Here is a 19,230-nt window from a genome sequence, read left to right as displayed (position 1 = left end):
ATAATTATCTTGTATCTCAGTGCACTTCTAACAAAATCACGATATATTCTAATTTTATTACACGATGGAGACAAAGGATATATCTGTAAATATTTTCTATAACAAAAAGAAAATTATAAGACTTTGTGCCTCAGACTTTTATAATGTGTCATACTGAAGGGTAGATATTAGATTTTTGCAAAAGGTAGTGATTTGAATAATAATAATAATGATATTACTACCCCCATTTACATTTCTCATTTCTCTATTTTATTCCCCATTAAATAATGATAATCCAGCTGCTGTACTTTCGTATCAAAACCATCCCCCTGATTCTCGTATCGTGAAAATCTAACTTAAACGAGCCGAAGTCGCATAGTTTTATCGTTTCCAGTATGGTGAACGTAAATCTTTCGCCTCGATCCCGCGAGATCCTCTCGATGACTTACTCGTTCCCGGGCAACGTGATTCACGTACATGCCGATGGCTATGTGGATAATTATCCTTGGTGCAATTAGGTGCACCGCGTTAAGAGAGATAGAGAAAGATGGAACGTCGATTGACTCGCAGAGACTCGGGTGGGGGACAGCGATTAATTACCCGATGGTTGACGCGTCGGAATAAGTAATTGTCGTCCGCTTCATGAAGTAGTCGTGACCCGAAAGAAAACCGCCAACCAGGGAATAGAGTGATTTACTGATCGCGACGTAATCGGTGATAAATGGCGGGTACATGTTTCCTTATCGGCGAAAAACGCGGCGGAGAAGAGGCTGCGGTGGTGGCGGTATCATAATTAAAGGCGCGCTGCCACTGTGAAAATCTGTTTATTTCGTACCGTTAGAAGACTGATAACGTTTCCCGGGTGTATTTATCTTTAGACATTGTACATTTTATGGAACGACTACCGTATGTTAATTAGGGTTCCGGCTCACGGGCGCCATTTACAGCTTCGCGGATGACAGTGAACGATGTTGCGACTTATTTGCTACTTGATCGTGGGATTCGCGAGGGGAGGCGTACCCAGTTCGTCCTTCTTTTATATTAACTTTATAACTGATAAATTATGGTTACAAGATAAGGATTGAAAGGACTTTAATTCCTATCTTGTGGAAGAAATTCATTCTGGCGGTCGAGGGGTAAGGATATTTAAAAGTTAAAGATTGGAAATTAAATGTAACTGTGGTAAGTAGGCTTTTGTTCATTTTTTAAATTGTTTGTCTAATGATAGAGTATTATGATGATAACATTGATTTATGAATATTAATAGGCAATAACAACATCGACGTTGGTAATTTTGTTAGACGCTATTGTTAATTCAAAGGCTATAAAAAAAAGTAAAGGCTACTTGACTAATAGAAAAACTAGTTTTAGAATTGACTTAGTAATAATTTAACCATAGTTAGAAATGAATTAATTTAATTGTGATGTATTAATGTGTACTAAGTTTCCTAATAGATACTTTAAATTCACAATCTATAGTTCTGATTCTATGAGGAAGCAGAAGCTACATCCATTGATTAACTCGCCAATAACTTATACCCTTTGGTAGAATCCATGTACTGTTAGTATAAATCAGTTAAAGCGTTCGAATACATATGTAGTAGTAGTATGTACATATACGAATATGAATTTATAATCACAAACAGTCTTTGAAACTGTAGGTGCTATTTAATTATATTCTTGCGTTTCGAAGTGTGTCTAGTTTTTATCTTGCAATTGTGTAATTGGAAATTGTATATGGATAACTATATGTGGTTAGTACTCTCTTTCAATGAATAAATCAATAACCAAACGACTTTTACACTTCAAGCAACTATATAAATACTATTAGATGTTTATTTAATTTGCACGCAATGTTATCGTAGTAATATTCTACAGCAAAATTGAATGGTAACATTATGAAATTAATAACTTAGATTCATAACTTTTTTATCTTAAAATATATCAACAGAGTCTTCGCGGAAGAATACACGAAGAATTAAAATAAAGATATGAAATAATTAAAAACCTAAATTAAATGAAATTAGAATAAAAATTTCATTAATGAAAATGTACGTATCCTATAAAATAACATAATAATAATTACAAGGTACATTTAAGATAATATTGCTATAAAATTAAATAATTTGTATCTTTACAGTTAAACGTATTAAAAATCTCATTCAGATTTTAAAAGCAATAAACAGAAACGTTAAAGCAAATAGAAGGTTTGAACAGAAACCGTGTCAAGTAACGCGTGCAGCTTTTTGTGCGCACTAATACGTTAAAACTATCTGGATACCTCCTTCCTGGTTATAAAAACAAAGCGCACAGTAATTTCAAAAGCCAATTAAACCAGGTTCCGGCGATCTAGTCCCATTATCGATAAATTAAACAGCCGTGATGCCCTTCGATTTCCAGGTAACGATTCCGCTGCCTGGGAATTTGAAGTTGAAGAAAAAAATAGCTTCTTGGAAGAGGGATAGATATAAAAAGTTGGGTTTAACAAAATGTATTTATTTTAGCTAATTAACAATACACACACACTGATCTCGTCCTTGTAGAGAAAAGAAGGAAAAAAATTGTCATATAATTAGATCCTTTCCTAGTAGGAATCTCAATAAGAATCAAAATTACTTTTACAGTGGTTATAAGAAGTTCCACGCATTTTATTTTCATAGTATCAAACTGTCGTAAATGCTATATAACATACTTGAACTTAATTAATTGGTATATAAATGTTACAGTAAGTACAATAGTGTGCAAATATTTTCTGTAGCCACTGGGTGATCCGATTTCCTAAGAAAATTCTTTAAAAGAAGTCTCTTAAGAATATTCTTTTCGCAAGACGCTTTGTTTCCGAGAAGAATAAATTTGAAAATTTATCGTACTCGCGTACCAGTCCAATTTTTAACTGAACATGTTCAAACTCTATTTGTATTTTGTAACGAAGCCTTAAACGGAGAAACTTTCTTCTACATTTTTGACATATTTTCGCACAAAGAATAACCTTCTGTTGATTGTTTGCTCATTGTCAATTGATAATTAACCAAGTGCAAGTATGAAGTAAAAAATTATCGAACTCGATTGCGTCGAGAACGAAGCATCGTACAAATTTCCTTCCTTTTCCGTAAGGAGCCATTTCATGGTTGCTTCTATCTACGTGTTACTCGGCCGCATTCCGTATACAATATAAAATATAATATACAAAATTGCTCTAAAATAAGCATATAACTTCCTCTATCCTTTCTCGTTCAACCAGTATCAGTCAACTTAAAATCCTTCGATACGAAAACAGAGCAAGCCAAGGTATGACGAGATGGCAGGTAACTAGGATAACGTAATAATTTTAGAAGCTGGCCGAGCTATATTTAGCCCAGATTGCCTCGTGTAAAGTGTCTTCTGCGTGCGTGGATTCCCGCTTATCGGACCATGACCGCCTCGGCCTTTTCTTCATCGTTGTTTCTTGCTCTTCCTCCTCGGCTAGCTCGCGCTACTACGCCTTTTCCCTACCCTTTTTACCTCTTTCTACGTCCACCGATACGTTCCTCCTTTTTCGTACCGACCAAGGCAAGGCATTCAGAAAACGAGTTCTACCTTGGTATGATGTGCGTGTTATGGTTCGCGAAGGGTAATCAGCTACCGGATACTTGTCTTAGAAGGATTTCACAGATGGAATTAGATGCGGAATCGGTTGAAAAATCAGTACCGGGGGATCATTACGCGATGGGGGGGAAAATTTGAGGTTAGAATGTCGGCCTTCTCCGAGGGTTTATGGCGCACGGCGCGGTAGTATAGCTCGGGTTAAGTGTGGGGGGTGATCTTGGAAGATGGTATGCGCTGTTGTTCCTTTTTAAGGGAGGATAGGTGAAAATGCTAGCTTCGAAAATAATTTGTGGCAGTTATATCCTAGGGTTACCTTAACATGGTATTTTGTAAATGCGAAACGATAATTCTTTTGTGTGCCAATTTTGATTTTATAAGGAGGCTTCCCACATCATCATAGAGCTGAATAGGTTTATCGTGATATTTGGAAGAAAAGACATAAGAGTAACATTTTCCTCAGCTACAATAGAATTTATTTATCCGATTAAATATATCCTGAAGCAAGCAATAAACTAAAAAAAATTCTTATTGATATTATTAAATATATACTGCAGTACGTAATTCGTTAATAAGAAACACGATCAACATATATAAACCTATTTCAGTTGAATCTACATAGTCGTATAATCCATCAGAATGAAGTTACGATCCTATATCATCGTTATGTCCTTTTCATTCCTTTCTATACTTTGACAAACTACACCGAGTATAAACGAATGCTGAATGCAACCATACAATCAAAAAACTGTGTAACAGACATCCAAGAATGACACATTATAGGGATAATCGCGATAAAACAAGAACCACAAGGGGAAGAGGAAATTGAAAAACAGAGAGATACGAGCGCGTTAAATTACATTAAAATCGTTTCACAATCACAACACACAGATAACAGATGAAACATGTTTAGAGACGAAAATAATCCCGCGTCTGTCTATCCAAGAATACCGCATTAATCCTCCCCGAGCCTGTCTGATTGCCCGTTCTCTCCGAATAGAAATAAGCTCTTCCTGTTTCTCACAACCGTGAACGTTGAATCAACCCCGAGCCGTGAGAAGAAATACCCAGCATGGAAAAACTAAAAGAAAAAACTGGGAAAAAGAAGGAGAAGAGGAAAAAAATTAGAAGCCACAATTCCGTTTACAAACGAGGAATTTCCATAGATGAAGAAGAAATATATGTGTGGCAAAAACGTGTATCGATTGCCAGTTGTTCGATCTTGAACAGACTGCAATTTCTAAGGCGCTGTATCTTCTTTTTTTGTTGCAATACGATCATCGTTGAGGAAAATTGTTAAAGTACATATACGCCCTTGCATATTTTGGCCCATGAACCTAATGAATGCTTGAACATTTTTTACAGAAACACTAATCGACATTTTGTATCATGCCATTTAATTCGTCTATATTATGAAAATTGTCTCTTTACTTCACTTTGGAGTTAAATATACATTTTTCCACGCTCTTCATATAATAATACTAAAATGCTAAAATATTGAGAGAATATTTTCATTGAATCCCCTTTCGGATCTTCAACCCGAATTATTTCGCGTTATTCGCATGAAAGGTATTCTCGATCAACCGAGAAATTAATCTCACCGACAGGATACTTAATATTCGACGGAACATCTTCGACGAAACGTCGTCGGGTTTCATCGAAGTAGGAGGCTGGGAGAAGGCGAGAATCTTCCCTCCTCAGAAGCTGATGTCTCGTCGTTGGGCCCCGTTTCTGCTCGATTATCCGGTAAATTGATGTTCCACGGCACGAGGGACGTAACGAGTGCAATTATCATTGTCAGAAATAACGCGGGGCTGCGTCGCTCGGTTGGCTGGCCTGCTCTCTGCTCGTCACGCTGCCGCAATTTAGCGGCTCTCTCGCTTTCCTCTTCATCCGTCTCTCGCTCGCCTCTTTCTGGCCACCAACAACGAATTAAACGCGCTTTAATGAGACGATTTTCCAGTCACCTTTCGAGACGCGCGGACTCGAGAGAACGGACGCTTAACGAGCGTGCGTGCATGAAGTCGAAAAATAAAGAGGCCATCGAAGAAAAAAGGGACAACCGAAGGAGGCACAGGGTGGATGCAGAGAAAAAAAGAATAAAGTGGATGAAAAGAGAAGAGACAAGAGAGAGGGTCGAGAATCTAAGTTGGAAGCTTCTGGAGAACGTGGAACACCTTGGGACCCCGAAGGGACGATCGACTCCAACGACGGAGGTGAGATTGAAATTAAAATCAATTAGCCTCGGGTAATTGTGTAATCGTTAATCTGTCACGTTAACCGTATCACGTGACAGTAAGGTCCTGTAGTAGTTCACCTTACTCCGGTTAGCGCGGTCTTCGTGACGAATGAGCGAGGTCGATGAAAAAAGGAACAGATATTTAGTCGGCAGGGATGGAAGGACGAAAGTTTTCGAGTCTCTTAGCCCTTCAGGCCTTCGATTAAGATCGATCGAGGATGTTTCGGAACTTGTTACTTGTGGTTGAGGCGAGGAAGCTGATTATTACCGTAGTTCAACTCACTTGTCAGTCGGTCTCAGATCTCAGTGCGAAGTTTTCCTCAGGAAATTCTGACGACTATATGATTATAATCTCTGTACGAGTTTTAGTATTGCTTTATCTTTTTTCATCTTCGAGGTACTTTAAAGTAAGTATACCACTGTCATTAGGATAGTAGCATGAATATATTTAGAGCTCTGATGGTACTTATAAATATTCCTTCCGTAGAATATATATAATATACTCGTATATACCTTCGTATTATACAGATCACGAAGGATGAAACGGAAAAGAAACACCATAATTTTACAAAGCGAAATTTCAATTGGGAAGGGCAGCGAACAGGTATAATATACCTTGCTATATGAACCACATTTAAGTGTTTAGCATAAGAATAGTAATAAAAAGTAAGGATGAAATAATTCGGAATAAAATTCAATTAACAAAGGAAGATGTTGAGAAGATTGGCCTGTGCATAATTTTAGCTTTAAACTTATTAAAATAATTTGACCATTCTAGGAATTTTATATAGCAAATTTTAATGGATATCGAAGTAGCCACGTTTTAACATTAATGCTTTAGAATCACAGTTAGTTTAGCTTATTATGAAGTTTATATTAGAGGGGAAAAAAGGATTGATTAACCGATACTTGCACTTCTAACACGTGTTAGAATCCTAATCGCTGCATTACCAATTTGTCAGTGCCTTTATAAATGTATGGCATTCTTATGGTTTGATAATTGCCTGCGTGACAAATGAGATACAACGGTTTCACAGATACGATTTGATAATGACAATTTCAATCCTACGATTAATCACGATGGAATGTTTAAAATATACGTCCTGAATTTCCAATCATTATTAAGTAAACAACCTTGAATTACAGTTATTAAATCGTAATTATTAAACTCAGGAATTAATTACATTACAATCACTTCATTTCACTTCTTATATCTTCCCCACAACTGTCAACTAGTCGCCATATAGGAATCTCTACTTAGCAACATATCACATTTGTCATCGGCTCCTAAAAACTTATTTTTATCCAACATTAATTGATTCGATTTGTCTATATATAACTATATACACAAATACTCGTATAATACTAATTATAACAGTATATTTTCGCATACTTTATGCACTATACATAATCTGTATACGTTTAAGTTCCTCATAAACGTATAAATATCCACAGTCTACTTATTCAAAATAAAAAATGTGTTCTTAAGATTTTTAGATGGAAGTAAAAGTTATTTGTAAATACTCATAAAAGAAAGGCCGATTCTTTTTCGTCAATATTATTCACTTTCAAACATTGCATAAGATATAAGAAGAGGTTCGATTAATGGATCCCTCAATACACAGCGTTCACTCTTCATAGAAACTAGCTCGATGCGCTATAAGCGTAACGCACGTAATCGTGATCAAGCACTCGGAAACGCGTAAAGTACGACGTCCGTGCGCGGTACTTGCTCAAATCCCCACGGTGTCCTTAAGCAGAAACGTGAGAAACAGGAATTGTCAGGATACACTTTATCGTCTGGAGAGCAATCCATGGTTCGTAGTTATCACGAAGAAATGATTGTCGTTGTACTTCCTGGCATTGCTGATCACTCGTTCTAAACGACTACACGCAACGCTGTCGAAGCTGTGCTGATACAATTTCAGATATAATCGAACAACTTTTCGCATACATACGTACTTTTACTACACATAGCTTTAATATATCTAATTGTAAGTGATAGTATATCCGTTCTTTACTATTACTTCATTTATGATTAAGTATTCCTTTGATAGTCAAAAATGAGTGTACACCTTGAAAGTACGACATTTACTCAAAAACTCTAACACATATATTGGTAATAAACTGAATATTGATTGAGAAGATGTAAAATATGTATGAATACAAATTAGTTGTAAAAACACATAGGTAAATCTCTAGGCAAGTCAATGTTATACCTCGTTTTTGTAAGTATGTATACTTACATTTGTCTCTCACGTGAGAATTCTTCTAATAGGTTGTCCAGAAAGTTTCTTTCGTTTTATGAGGAAATAATAAACACACAACGTTTTTTGTTTTATATTATTTTGTCGAATTACGTACGATCCACCTTGTTCTGTTCAGATAAATACCGCGACATTTTACAGACTTGGTTTCACGTTTGTATGAATGTGCACTGTTGTAAAAATCACGTTTGCGAAAGAAAGACACTTTCCGGACAACCTAATACTTTCTGCGCGCATGCTTATTCTACTGTGCCAAATAATTCACTTTCGTCGCCATAAAAATATTGTTACCGAAAGAAAAATTCACGCTTGTCGCTTTTCATCGGAATTAATATGAAAAGAAGACGATTAACACCTTCCAACAGCGAAAGGATGTTGGCGGCACGAAAGGAATGGTAAATGCAAGAAAGAGACTATCCAGCGAAATCCCATAGCCGTGGCGGCTAGCCTTAACGCAGGATGGTTCTTCGCATCCCCGTTAAAACGGCTCGTTTACGGACTTATCGAAGCCGGTTTATGAGGCGTCCGAATCGATTTTTTTTCCAGCAGCGACGGCGCATAATCATTACATCGGACACGCTGGTTTAACCAGTCCCGATAACATCTTTCCCATGCTAAATATACCACAGTGTCGGCTAAATCCGTATCGCGGATTTGAAACACTGAATCGTGCCGTTCGGTCGGTCGCGAAAACCGGGTCTCCTTCCCTGGTCCTCCTATGGTGACCGCGTTGCAATTCATTTCGAAGTCTTGTTTCACTCGCTCCATAAATTCCGCGGTGGATGCGGTTTCTTATAATTATTTCGTTAAACATTAATGGCCAGTTTGTCAAAGGTGTGGTATGTATGTCGAGTTAGAAGAATAAGCGGAAAACTATGGAATGTTTGAGTAAACAGGGTTAATATCTTTAACCCCCTTTCCTATTGTTTCTAGATGAATTAAGAAAATTAGCCAACTAAAATATAGTATGACTATAAAATTATAAATTTAGTGAAATATTGTACAATATGTGATGATAGGAAAAAAAACAGTGAATATGAGAAAAATTCTGGAAAATTGCAATTGGTCGGAACGGCGAAGAAAAGTTTGTTACATTTTACAAAATTTTTTGTTTGAGCCTATAATGAAAATTTAAACAATATTTTTTTTGGACTTATATATAGTTATACAGGGTGGTTGGTAACTGGTGGTACAAGCGGAAAGGGGGTGATCCTACGCGAAAAAAGAAATCGGAAATGTGGAATAAAAATTTTTAGTTTGAGGCTTTGTTTCCGAGAAAATCGACTTTGAATTTTCGCTCGGTACGTGTGCGGTACGTTATAACGGATCTCACTATAGATCGTTGTCTCGATGGAAAAATTAAAAAAAAAAAAATTAAAAAAAAATTTTTATTCTATATTTTCGACTTCTTTTTTCGCGTAGAATCACCCCCTTTCCGCTTGTACCACCAGTTACCAACCACCCAGTATATGCACACTGAAAATTTCATAGAAATTGGTTAATGTTGCTACGAGCTATAAACGGTTAAAAATAGTAAAAATCGCAATTTTCCACAACTTTCGACCCATACTAAATCTAAAGTATCTTCCATCTTTTAACGCCTATTGTATGTTTCTGTATCAATCGATTTCGGTGAAATTTTCACCGTATAAGGTAGCTGGTACAAATCTACAAAACGTACTGCTTAAATCATCATTACAGACTCGAATAAAGAAGGTGCAAAAAGTGAACTTTACTATCTTCTTTGTGATTCCGACTACTTGCAATTTTTTCAAAACCTTCTTACGCGTCATCTAGTAAATTAATCCTCTTTTCCTTTGAAAATAACTCAAGTTTTTTGGTCCAAATTTAAAAAAATGATTCCGTTTTACAGTGTGTTCGAACATTAACGTGATTGACTATATACAAACATACCTATACATATATATTTCAAATAATATATTTACAGAGAGCTAATTAGCTGTTTCATAAAATAGGAAAAACCTTGAAGATCCTTAAATACATAATTTATTAAAAATACTTTTTCTCTTAAAAATATGAACACCATATAGTACCAAAAGAAGAATTTACTTCTACACATAAATTACACCTTTCCTTTATTATTCATTCACAAAAGAAATTGTAAATCTTCTTTAAATACATCTGGGTATACTGTCAAAAATGCAGATTAAAACCCTTCCTGTCTTTCTTTTCAAAAAAAAGCTAAAAAATATCATTCGTTCTTAATACGACATTGAATAGATATCCTTTTGAAAAGATAAATACCTTTAAGATACATATTATCCGCGTGAGTCAGCTATCTGTGCCGCGATAATCCGCGCGGAGCTTTAAATATCGAGCATTCAACTTCTCTCGCCGCTAATTAATGCGGCACGCGATTACGCGCGTATTGTGGTGATCTGATTCGCCTGCACAGATGCCTGTTGGGAGCCCCGCTCTCTTACGTTCGCGGAATCGCCGTCGAATGTAACGTACAAGATTAATGCGCTCACGGTAATGCGATGAATTAGCCGTGCAAGATTAATCGCGGTCGAGCTCGGACGATGAATTATCCGCGATTCGAAAAATCAATAAGGCTGGCTGCTGGTAATTAATTTGGCGGAACCGCGGTTAATCGCGATGGAAGGTTATGGAGTGAACGATGAAAAGTCACCTTATCAAAGTGTAATGGCGGCCGAGTATGCGGGTATCGCGACAGAGACGTACGAATCAGACGTGGATGGGTACGTGTTAATTGGTGTTAACGTTTTCATTTGTCCACCCGCTGTGTTGATAACTGCTAAATTATGTCGTTTGAATCGCTGATGGATGTTGCGTAGACATACGACGAATATAAATGAACGAAGCTTTTGGTTACTTATGGGTTTGATAGAAGATCGTCGAGGATGTTAGAGGGATGGATTAATTTATTGAGTGATTAGTACGTTTATAAGAATAATACGATTGTTGACGTAGAGGTATCAATAGTTTAGATTTAGATTTGTTTTGCTTTTTGATGAAAGAATCGATATAGAGTAGATCGTTCCAGAATAGATAGATAAAAATGTCTGGAAATTTTTAGATACAAGAACGACAACAGAAACTTGTCAGTTTATTTCAATATTTAAGACAGATTCATTGGGAATAAATTTTGAAATTCCTCGCAACTATAAAGGATTGAAGTAAAGTATATTTCTATCGAAGATTAAAAATCAGTGATTTATTATTAATATTTGCAACTATTAATATCAGAGGATAGAGCATTAAGATTCCCTCGGGTGCTGGTAGTTAAACCGTCGTTTCTTGGGCACAGTAAAGTATCAATTAAGGAACGTTCCTCTTTAACGAACCATCTTCCGTTAACGTTCGTTTTTAATTGCATCGTTCTGGTTCTAGGCAATTAAGGAAATCCTCCTGATAAAGGACACATTTAGAAAACGACTCATTCCAACAGAGCATTAAGTTTACTGATGGCTCTCGTTACAAGCTGGAATAAAAAAAGTGTTTACCCTTTTTATCCAGTAATTGTTTAATGGTTCGGCATAAATAATCCACATCCCGACCGGGTAAATAAAATCTCATTTCATATTGATATATCTTTCCAATACGTTTTACTATGTCTAGTATATCGAGCACCGCAGCAACGAGACAGGTTGAAAAGAGCAATTTAACTCATTCATTGATCGTTAAATTTTATATGTTTGAGAGTTGCAAGGAAGATATGGGTCATTTATTCGACAGCCGTTCGATTTCGAGATTGTATTTCTGTAAATTGAACGATGCATTCATGCTCAAGCATCATTTGGCTAATTAATTGTTTACTTTCGTATTAATAATAATTGAAATTATACGTAAATTTTCTACAGTTATTAAATAATCAAAAAATATTGATTTCGTTCTGTTGAATTTTCCAATTGACGACACTTTTCCAAAGAACCTGATCTATATCTGAAAATATAGTAGATAGAGTAATATTTATAGGTAGATAGAGTAATACTTATGAAAATGAAAGTTTTAAATAATTCATTAATATCTGTACTCTCATAGAACCTTTGTTCTTCCATTTATGTAGAAATTGCTGAATTTCATGCATCATGTATTTCAAATATATTTAAATAATTGAATAGTTATTTCTCAGTTAACAATTTTACTTTCGATTACTTCTCTCTTTCCATAAGGGAGTATTCTAGATTAGAACTTCCAAGAAAAATTTACATATTCTGAAAATGTAAGTTCCTAAAACTATGTCTACAAAAAGATCTTTTCTAATTCGTTAAAATAATGGAATTATCGAGGTTTGAATGCGTTTTTATCCCTTCATCCCCTCTCATATTCTACACAAAATAAGCCTAAAAAGCACCATTCTACGCTAGAATATCTCTACAATATTACTATGACTTTTATCATAAATACTACATGCAATGCATAGAATTATAGATTACAGCGCATGTTATCAAAGAACAGTAAGAAATCATAACAAACGATGACATGTTCTGCATGTACATCTCAAACACCTTTTAAGGCTTCGCTACTTATAGAAACACCTGTTGCGCGCTCGAGGGAACATGTTTGACATATGTAGCAATCCATCAAATACTAATATTCCATTACGTCGTCTAATTACCATCAACATGACTCTAGAACGCGCAACTATCTTCTTCGGAGTTCGCAGCATGTTCGGTTCACTCGGTTGATGGACTAGCTTCGCCATCGACGTAAGTCGAGATTGAAAGGTGCACAAAATTATAATCCCGTTGGTATATACGATCTATACGTTCGGCCCGTTAGATATTACGAGCCTTGTTGAATTTGACAAAGACAAGGTGAAGGTGAAAGAACGGGAGGGAAGGATAAAGAGAGCGAGAGGAGGGACACGCTGGTCGCTCCGTTAGATCGGATCTAGGTCGTTACGCGCATTTCTAAAACGATTTGACATTAGGAGCAGCGTTCGAGATGCGCTCGACCTTCATACTAATCTTGACCTCGAACCTCCGAATTTTTCGCGAGAACACCGTGTGTCCGTAAGAACGTGGGTACTTTGAAAATCGAGAAGGAATAGTTGGAATTAATCGGATAGTTAGCATGTGAACTGTGATGGAATCACAGACGAAAGTATTTGAACATTTATCATAGAAGTCGTAAGTTTTTGTGTTTGCACAGAATGTTATATTAAGCTGGACATTTCTCAACTATTTGTAGATACGGAGTTTTTAACATTTTTTCTTTTTTTGATCGATAATTTGAGTTAAGTAATTAATGTTTTAAACTCGAATTATTTTACGCAATGCTCAACTTCCAATTTTCCACGCTCCAAAAATTAGCAGTATGTAATTAAAAGAATAGTTTCATTATTTTCTGGTCTTTCATACAAAAAATCTTTGTTATTATCAATTCCTTGTTATTGTTCTCACTGGTACATTACAAAAATCCTTGCAAATAATCCTTGTTAAGCATTATAATTATATGATATCAAGTTTGTATTTCCATAATTTCTTTATATTAACGGTAAGATATATTATTTGCCTAATAACGTTACATTCTACAAACAATTGGAGACAGATAGAGAGATAACTAACTGTACGACAGACCAAACAATACGAGGACAAAGTAATCCTCACGTTTCGATCGTTAGAGGATCGTTCTAATTGCAAGACGTTGATTCGTAGTACCGTTTCGGTAAGAACAGAAAATGACGCTCATCAGGAGCAACGGAATTCAGATCGTTAGACAGACGACGTAGAGGAGACGTAGTACAGATCGACGGTGATAAGTGCGCTGACGTTTCAGTACACTCTACTCGGGAGTAAACAAAGGAGAGTTCTCACACAGAATATGACAATGAACCTGAGAGCCCTTAGGTAACATTAACAGACTCCAGACGCGACAAAGACGCCTCGCATAGACGTGATCTCGTAATTATGCGCGGCCCGTAGACAAACTGTCTCCCTCTTCGCAGTTTTTATTCTGCTTCCCTCTTGCTTATTCCGTTTCAGGCGAGCAATCGTCGATTATGAGTCATTAATAGTAACTTTTAAATATTTCTTTTAATATTTTCCATTTAGGAATTGTTGCCTTTTATTTTAGTTACTTGAAATGTTTGTTACCTCTTTCCTTTTTCTGATTGATTTTAGTTTATTTTAGTTGACCTTGTGAACGTCATCAAAAATAAAAATGACGAAACCTCATAAATAATTCGAAAAGTCGAAATCTCATAAATAATTAGAATATTTATCTCACACTGTTTCTTCCTTTCAAACGAAATCCTTGCGTCATCTCAAAAATTCCTTTTAAGGAAAGAAACATTTGCATACTCGATCCAGATGAATAGATGCTAATTTTCTACATACCTGCATAATTTTTCCGTTTCATGTTAGTGATTATACAGTTTACGACCTCGCTGTATTTCTTCCAACAATACTGGCTCGATTCTTGTCCAATAACCCAATAAGCAACAGTGAAAAGAGGTGACCAACAGAGTGGAACTGGGCCAAGAAAAGATGGTGGACAGGAGAGGAGGGCACGTATCATTCGCAATTCTCGGTAGCCGGTGTCGGTAAACAATCTGATCCCAGGACAACGGTTCGGAAGCATCGGTTGACAGTAAAATATCAGCAGGTACCAGTCAGTATGGCCGCGATACGATCGAGAGAGGAGGCAGGTATATAAGCGTGGTAGAGCTCGGGCGCTCCTATCCTGGCAACAGTCCTCGGGGTACTGTTAGCCACCGATGAATGATAACCATATCGCGATATGCGTCGCCGATACAATGGAGAGTAAACGGGCGAATGTATCGGATAGAGGAGGGCCTGGACCTCTCGCACGAGCCTGCGTTTCTGAAATAGAAGAACTATGTGATCGATAATTCACGGAACAGGAATAGACGCCGCTGTCGCCGGCTCGATACGCTGCCCTCGTGATCGAGAGTGCTAGCTTCGAGTCTGTTACCTAAATGGAGATGTTTGTGTATTTTTAGGAAATATAAAGGCACGAAAATGAACAAAATAGAGGTGTTTTTGGAAAATTAATGTGAACTTCAATGAATTTTTATTTGTTGAAATACTGAAACGAATATGGAAGTAAAGAAAATATAGTAAGATCTTTATGTTGAACATTTATATGTGTTTGATATACCTTGGTGTGTAGGTAGACGCATGTCTCAAAATTTATACATCTTGTAAATTACGTAATACAATTTGTTAGAAGCGGATGAGACAGTAAGATTTAGTCACGATTTTTTAACTACGACGCTCTATGGGCAATTTTATCTAACGTTGAATCTCTGAAACACACGAACTAATGAACAGTATATCTCTTAGTATTTTTATAAAATTGCTTCATCTTGACGTTATTTTTATTATTAACTGTTAACGTAGACACAAACACACAATTGAAGTTAATATATTTAAAATTTACTCTCAAAACATTTTCGAATTTTTTTCAATTACTACTGCAAAGGATAATTAGTGTAGCGCACTATCTACTATATATATACGTTGTTCCTCGATATCTTCCTCGAAAAGAAGAAACGTAAAAGTCAACAACCTCGAAATAAACTCCATACTAATTGAATTAAAAGATAAACCAGTGCGATAAAAAACAATTCCACCAATAAACCAGCTACCACTGAAATATTTTTACCGCACACCTGAACCACTCGATGAGCCAGTAGCAATTTTCCAATGAACGCCCAACGAAATGTTCCCGCAGGATTAACCAGCAACGTTTGTCTCCCCATTCCCATCCTTTCCTCTTCTTCCTTCAGTTCGTTACTCTAAATTTACGAGATTGTAACAACAAGCCTTAATTAACCGCGGTGCTCGTGGCTCTCGAGTTCGCTGATAATTGAACTCGTACTTCCAGGTGAAGTGTTTCCGGTGCCTTCAACTCATTCTTCGACCATCACCCGAAACATTTTCTTTTTCTTTTCTTCCACCGTTAGAATTTCTACACAATAGAAATAGTCCGATAATATAATTAAGTATGATGTGCCTATTTTTCTTAATTTTTCGGCTTTTACGTCAGTTGATAGGTAAAAAGAAATATTTTTACATAAAATAGTTGCAGAAGAAAGTAACTCGATAGATTCGAATATACAAGCCTTTTACAGATAAACGGTGATAAGTCCACAATGTTTCATAAGAAATGAATAATTTTAGTTTAGCTGTCCTGTTAATTTAATTTAACTAATATTAGTTCGCATAAGTAAGGTTACTAATGTTTTTAATAGAAAGATGGTTTTCATATGAATTTGGTTAAGACCATGTTGAATTTTAAAATTGTTCTTCTACGAACGAAATAAAATGTGATTCATCGTGTTCGTGATTATAGTACGATAGTGAATATTAATCATGACCACAGATATCGTGTTTATTCTAATTTCGTGCTTCAACATCTTCCCTCTTTCATCTCTTTTTTTGTCTAAAATTTTCCGCCTCAACCTATCGACAAGCTGCTTTTCAACCTTTCTCGAACATCAAACGAACGAACCTGTCCGCTTCCTGGAGCTCCTCTCGGTTAGAAGTTCGTCATCCGGCGCGATGTCAATGTCCTGGCTGTGTTTCATCACGTTTGGGAATCCGGCATGTACCACGCGACCCGCTCTCTGTTTGTTCTTTGTACACCTCAAGAGGAAAGACAGCGCGCTCCTTGTGACGCTCAAACTGTATATATACCGATGCTTCTTTCTGCCTTGTTTCGTGGATCCGGGAAATTGATGTTCAACTACATTAAAAATGTTAAGAAGATTTCACAAAAAAGTCGCAATTTTTAGAACAGTTAATAGATTGCGGATTTCCATGCATTTATGGAAAATTTGAAGATGCAAAAATGTACAGAGTACAGGTTATTACCTGCATATTATTAAGGTATTTTGCAGGTAATAAGGTATTTTGCAGGTATTATATTATTTATATTATTATTTGCATATTTGCAAGGACATAAAATATTCGAAATGTGATACTCATTATAATACTTAGTAAATAATTTAGTAGCATAAAAGTATGAGTTCATATAAACAATCTAGATGTTTGTTTTACGTCGTGTCAGTCTTAATAGACAGTAATTAAAAAGAGAAGAAGACTGGAAAAGTTCGTCTGATCCTTTTTGGACTGAATAAGATTAAAGATCTTGTATGGATAATAAAATATTTATATTACTTTTTAATTTTATTGATCTTTTTTTAAACAAGCGAGATTGGTAGTTTTATACTTTTAGATGTTTTTGGATAGCGCCTTAGATAACATTAGATTTTGTGATAAATACAATATGTGTATAGAGATAAAAAGAAAAGAGAAAAATAGATACGACTGTAATTTGCTCTCACTTTGTTCTGAAATACCAGAGAACCGAGAGACGAGGAACTTCGATACAATTTCCACTTCCTTACAGAATCTTGGAGGCGAAATTAAGTAATTTACAGAAGTACCTGCTATTCCGACCAATCACAGGTTTTCCCCGAGAACATCTAGGCCAGTCATAAACCACCGTTTCTACCTGTTTTCGCCTAAAGCGTCGAAGGTGAAGATTCTTTAACGAGTCCCTTGTCTTTTACCTATAACCAGTAATATACCATCGCCTATAGCCTTCGAAGAAAGAAACTAGACAAAACAAGAAAAGGGAAAGCTAAGAGGCAGTATCAAGCAATATTCCGAATTCAATTCCACGAAATCTACGCGCGAATCTATCTTACGCGCACGATAAAAATATATCTTGCATCAAAAAAATAGAGAACTTCCTTTCTTCCCATCTTTGTATTATGAAACAGTTATGAATCTAATATTATTACAATACAATATAAAAAAAATGTTCCACGAAAAACTAATTCTTCTTTATTATATATCACTGTCTCCATTATGTATATCTTTTATTTTCTATCTTTATATATAAATAGAATTGTAGATTTACGAAATAGTCACGAAGAAATCGTTTTATTACAAAATATGCTACGAGATACATTATACATTAGTAAGATACGTATAAAATAATTATTTCCATGAGAAAAATAATTTTTTTTCGCCGTATATCTAACACCTTTCTTATTTTTACATATATTTATTGAAAGGTATCCTATCCGTTAAGGAATTAACAAATTTTTTTCAGAAGAATGATAATTTTTCTATATCATACGTACGTTCGCGCCCTATTTTTCGAGTGAAGTTCCTGCTGACTTACAAAGTGGCCTGAAAGAATCGTGTCTCGTGTCAGAAAAAGCGATTGACGCGCGAGACGAATCTCCTTTTTCCGTTTCCTCAGCGCGGCGGGTTGCTCCACGTCGTGAACAATTCCATCGACGAGGACGTCTCGTAGCCCGGTTTTTGCTAGTTTTCTAGATTAATAGCGAGCACAGTCTCGACGATGTCTGCGGTGTTTTTTCATCGATGAACCATGTGCACCATGGTCGCGTGAAATCACCACTGTAGTGAGAATAATGGCGACGTATGAACGGCAGGTGCGATGAAAGAACGATCGATGAAAAGTAGCAAGTTCTTTCGATGGTTTTTGCTCTGTACGGTATAACTCATCAATAAAAGTTCATCAACGGGGCCTCATCAATGGCGCGAAATTGAACGAGCCGGCGACTCGATAATGGCTAAAGTTGGCTACTATGTAGCTTGTATGCTTGTACTACGCTGGTTTATAAGATATAAGAAGCTTGATGGATGTTAAAAGCTGAATATGCATAACGAGTCATGACTGCGTAGGTTAATAGAATGTTTTAATAGTTTTAATTCCAATTTTATATAGTACGTAATATCGTGGGATTGTTCGTGTTACTTAAGAGGATAGTTGCATCTACTGGCAAAGTCGAAATTTCTGTTCTGACATTTGTTTGGGATACTTTCTTATTCGAAAGTACAACATTCTGAAATATTTACGCTGGAAATATTGGAATATCACAGTTTTTAAATATTTGTATAAAAGTTTATATCAAGATTTCTTTATTGTAAAGAAAAATATTTCAAAAATCTGTAAGATAAATTTCACTGAAATTTTGTAGAATTATGCTGCGCGAAATTATCCAACTCTTATTACATTTTTTACGTTCATCATAGAAAATCACAAAGGAACCAGTATATTTTAAGCTAATTACCACAAATAATATATCTTTTTATTTAATTTAAAAATCACATTTCTATCATTTTTATCCTAAAAATACCAACTTCAGTATTATCTTTTAATTTCTTG

The sequence above is a fragment of the Bombus vancouverensis genome, chromosome 3, assembly GCF_051014615.1.
Source record: "Bombus vancouverensis nearcticus chromosome 3, iyBomVanc1_principal, whole genome shotgun sequence".
Taxonomy (NCBI): Eukaryota; Metazoa; Arthropoda; class Insecta; order Hymenoptera; family Apidae; genus Bombus; species Bombus vancouverensis.
This window is presented reverse-complemented; position numbering follows the sequence as displayed.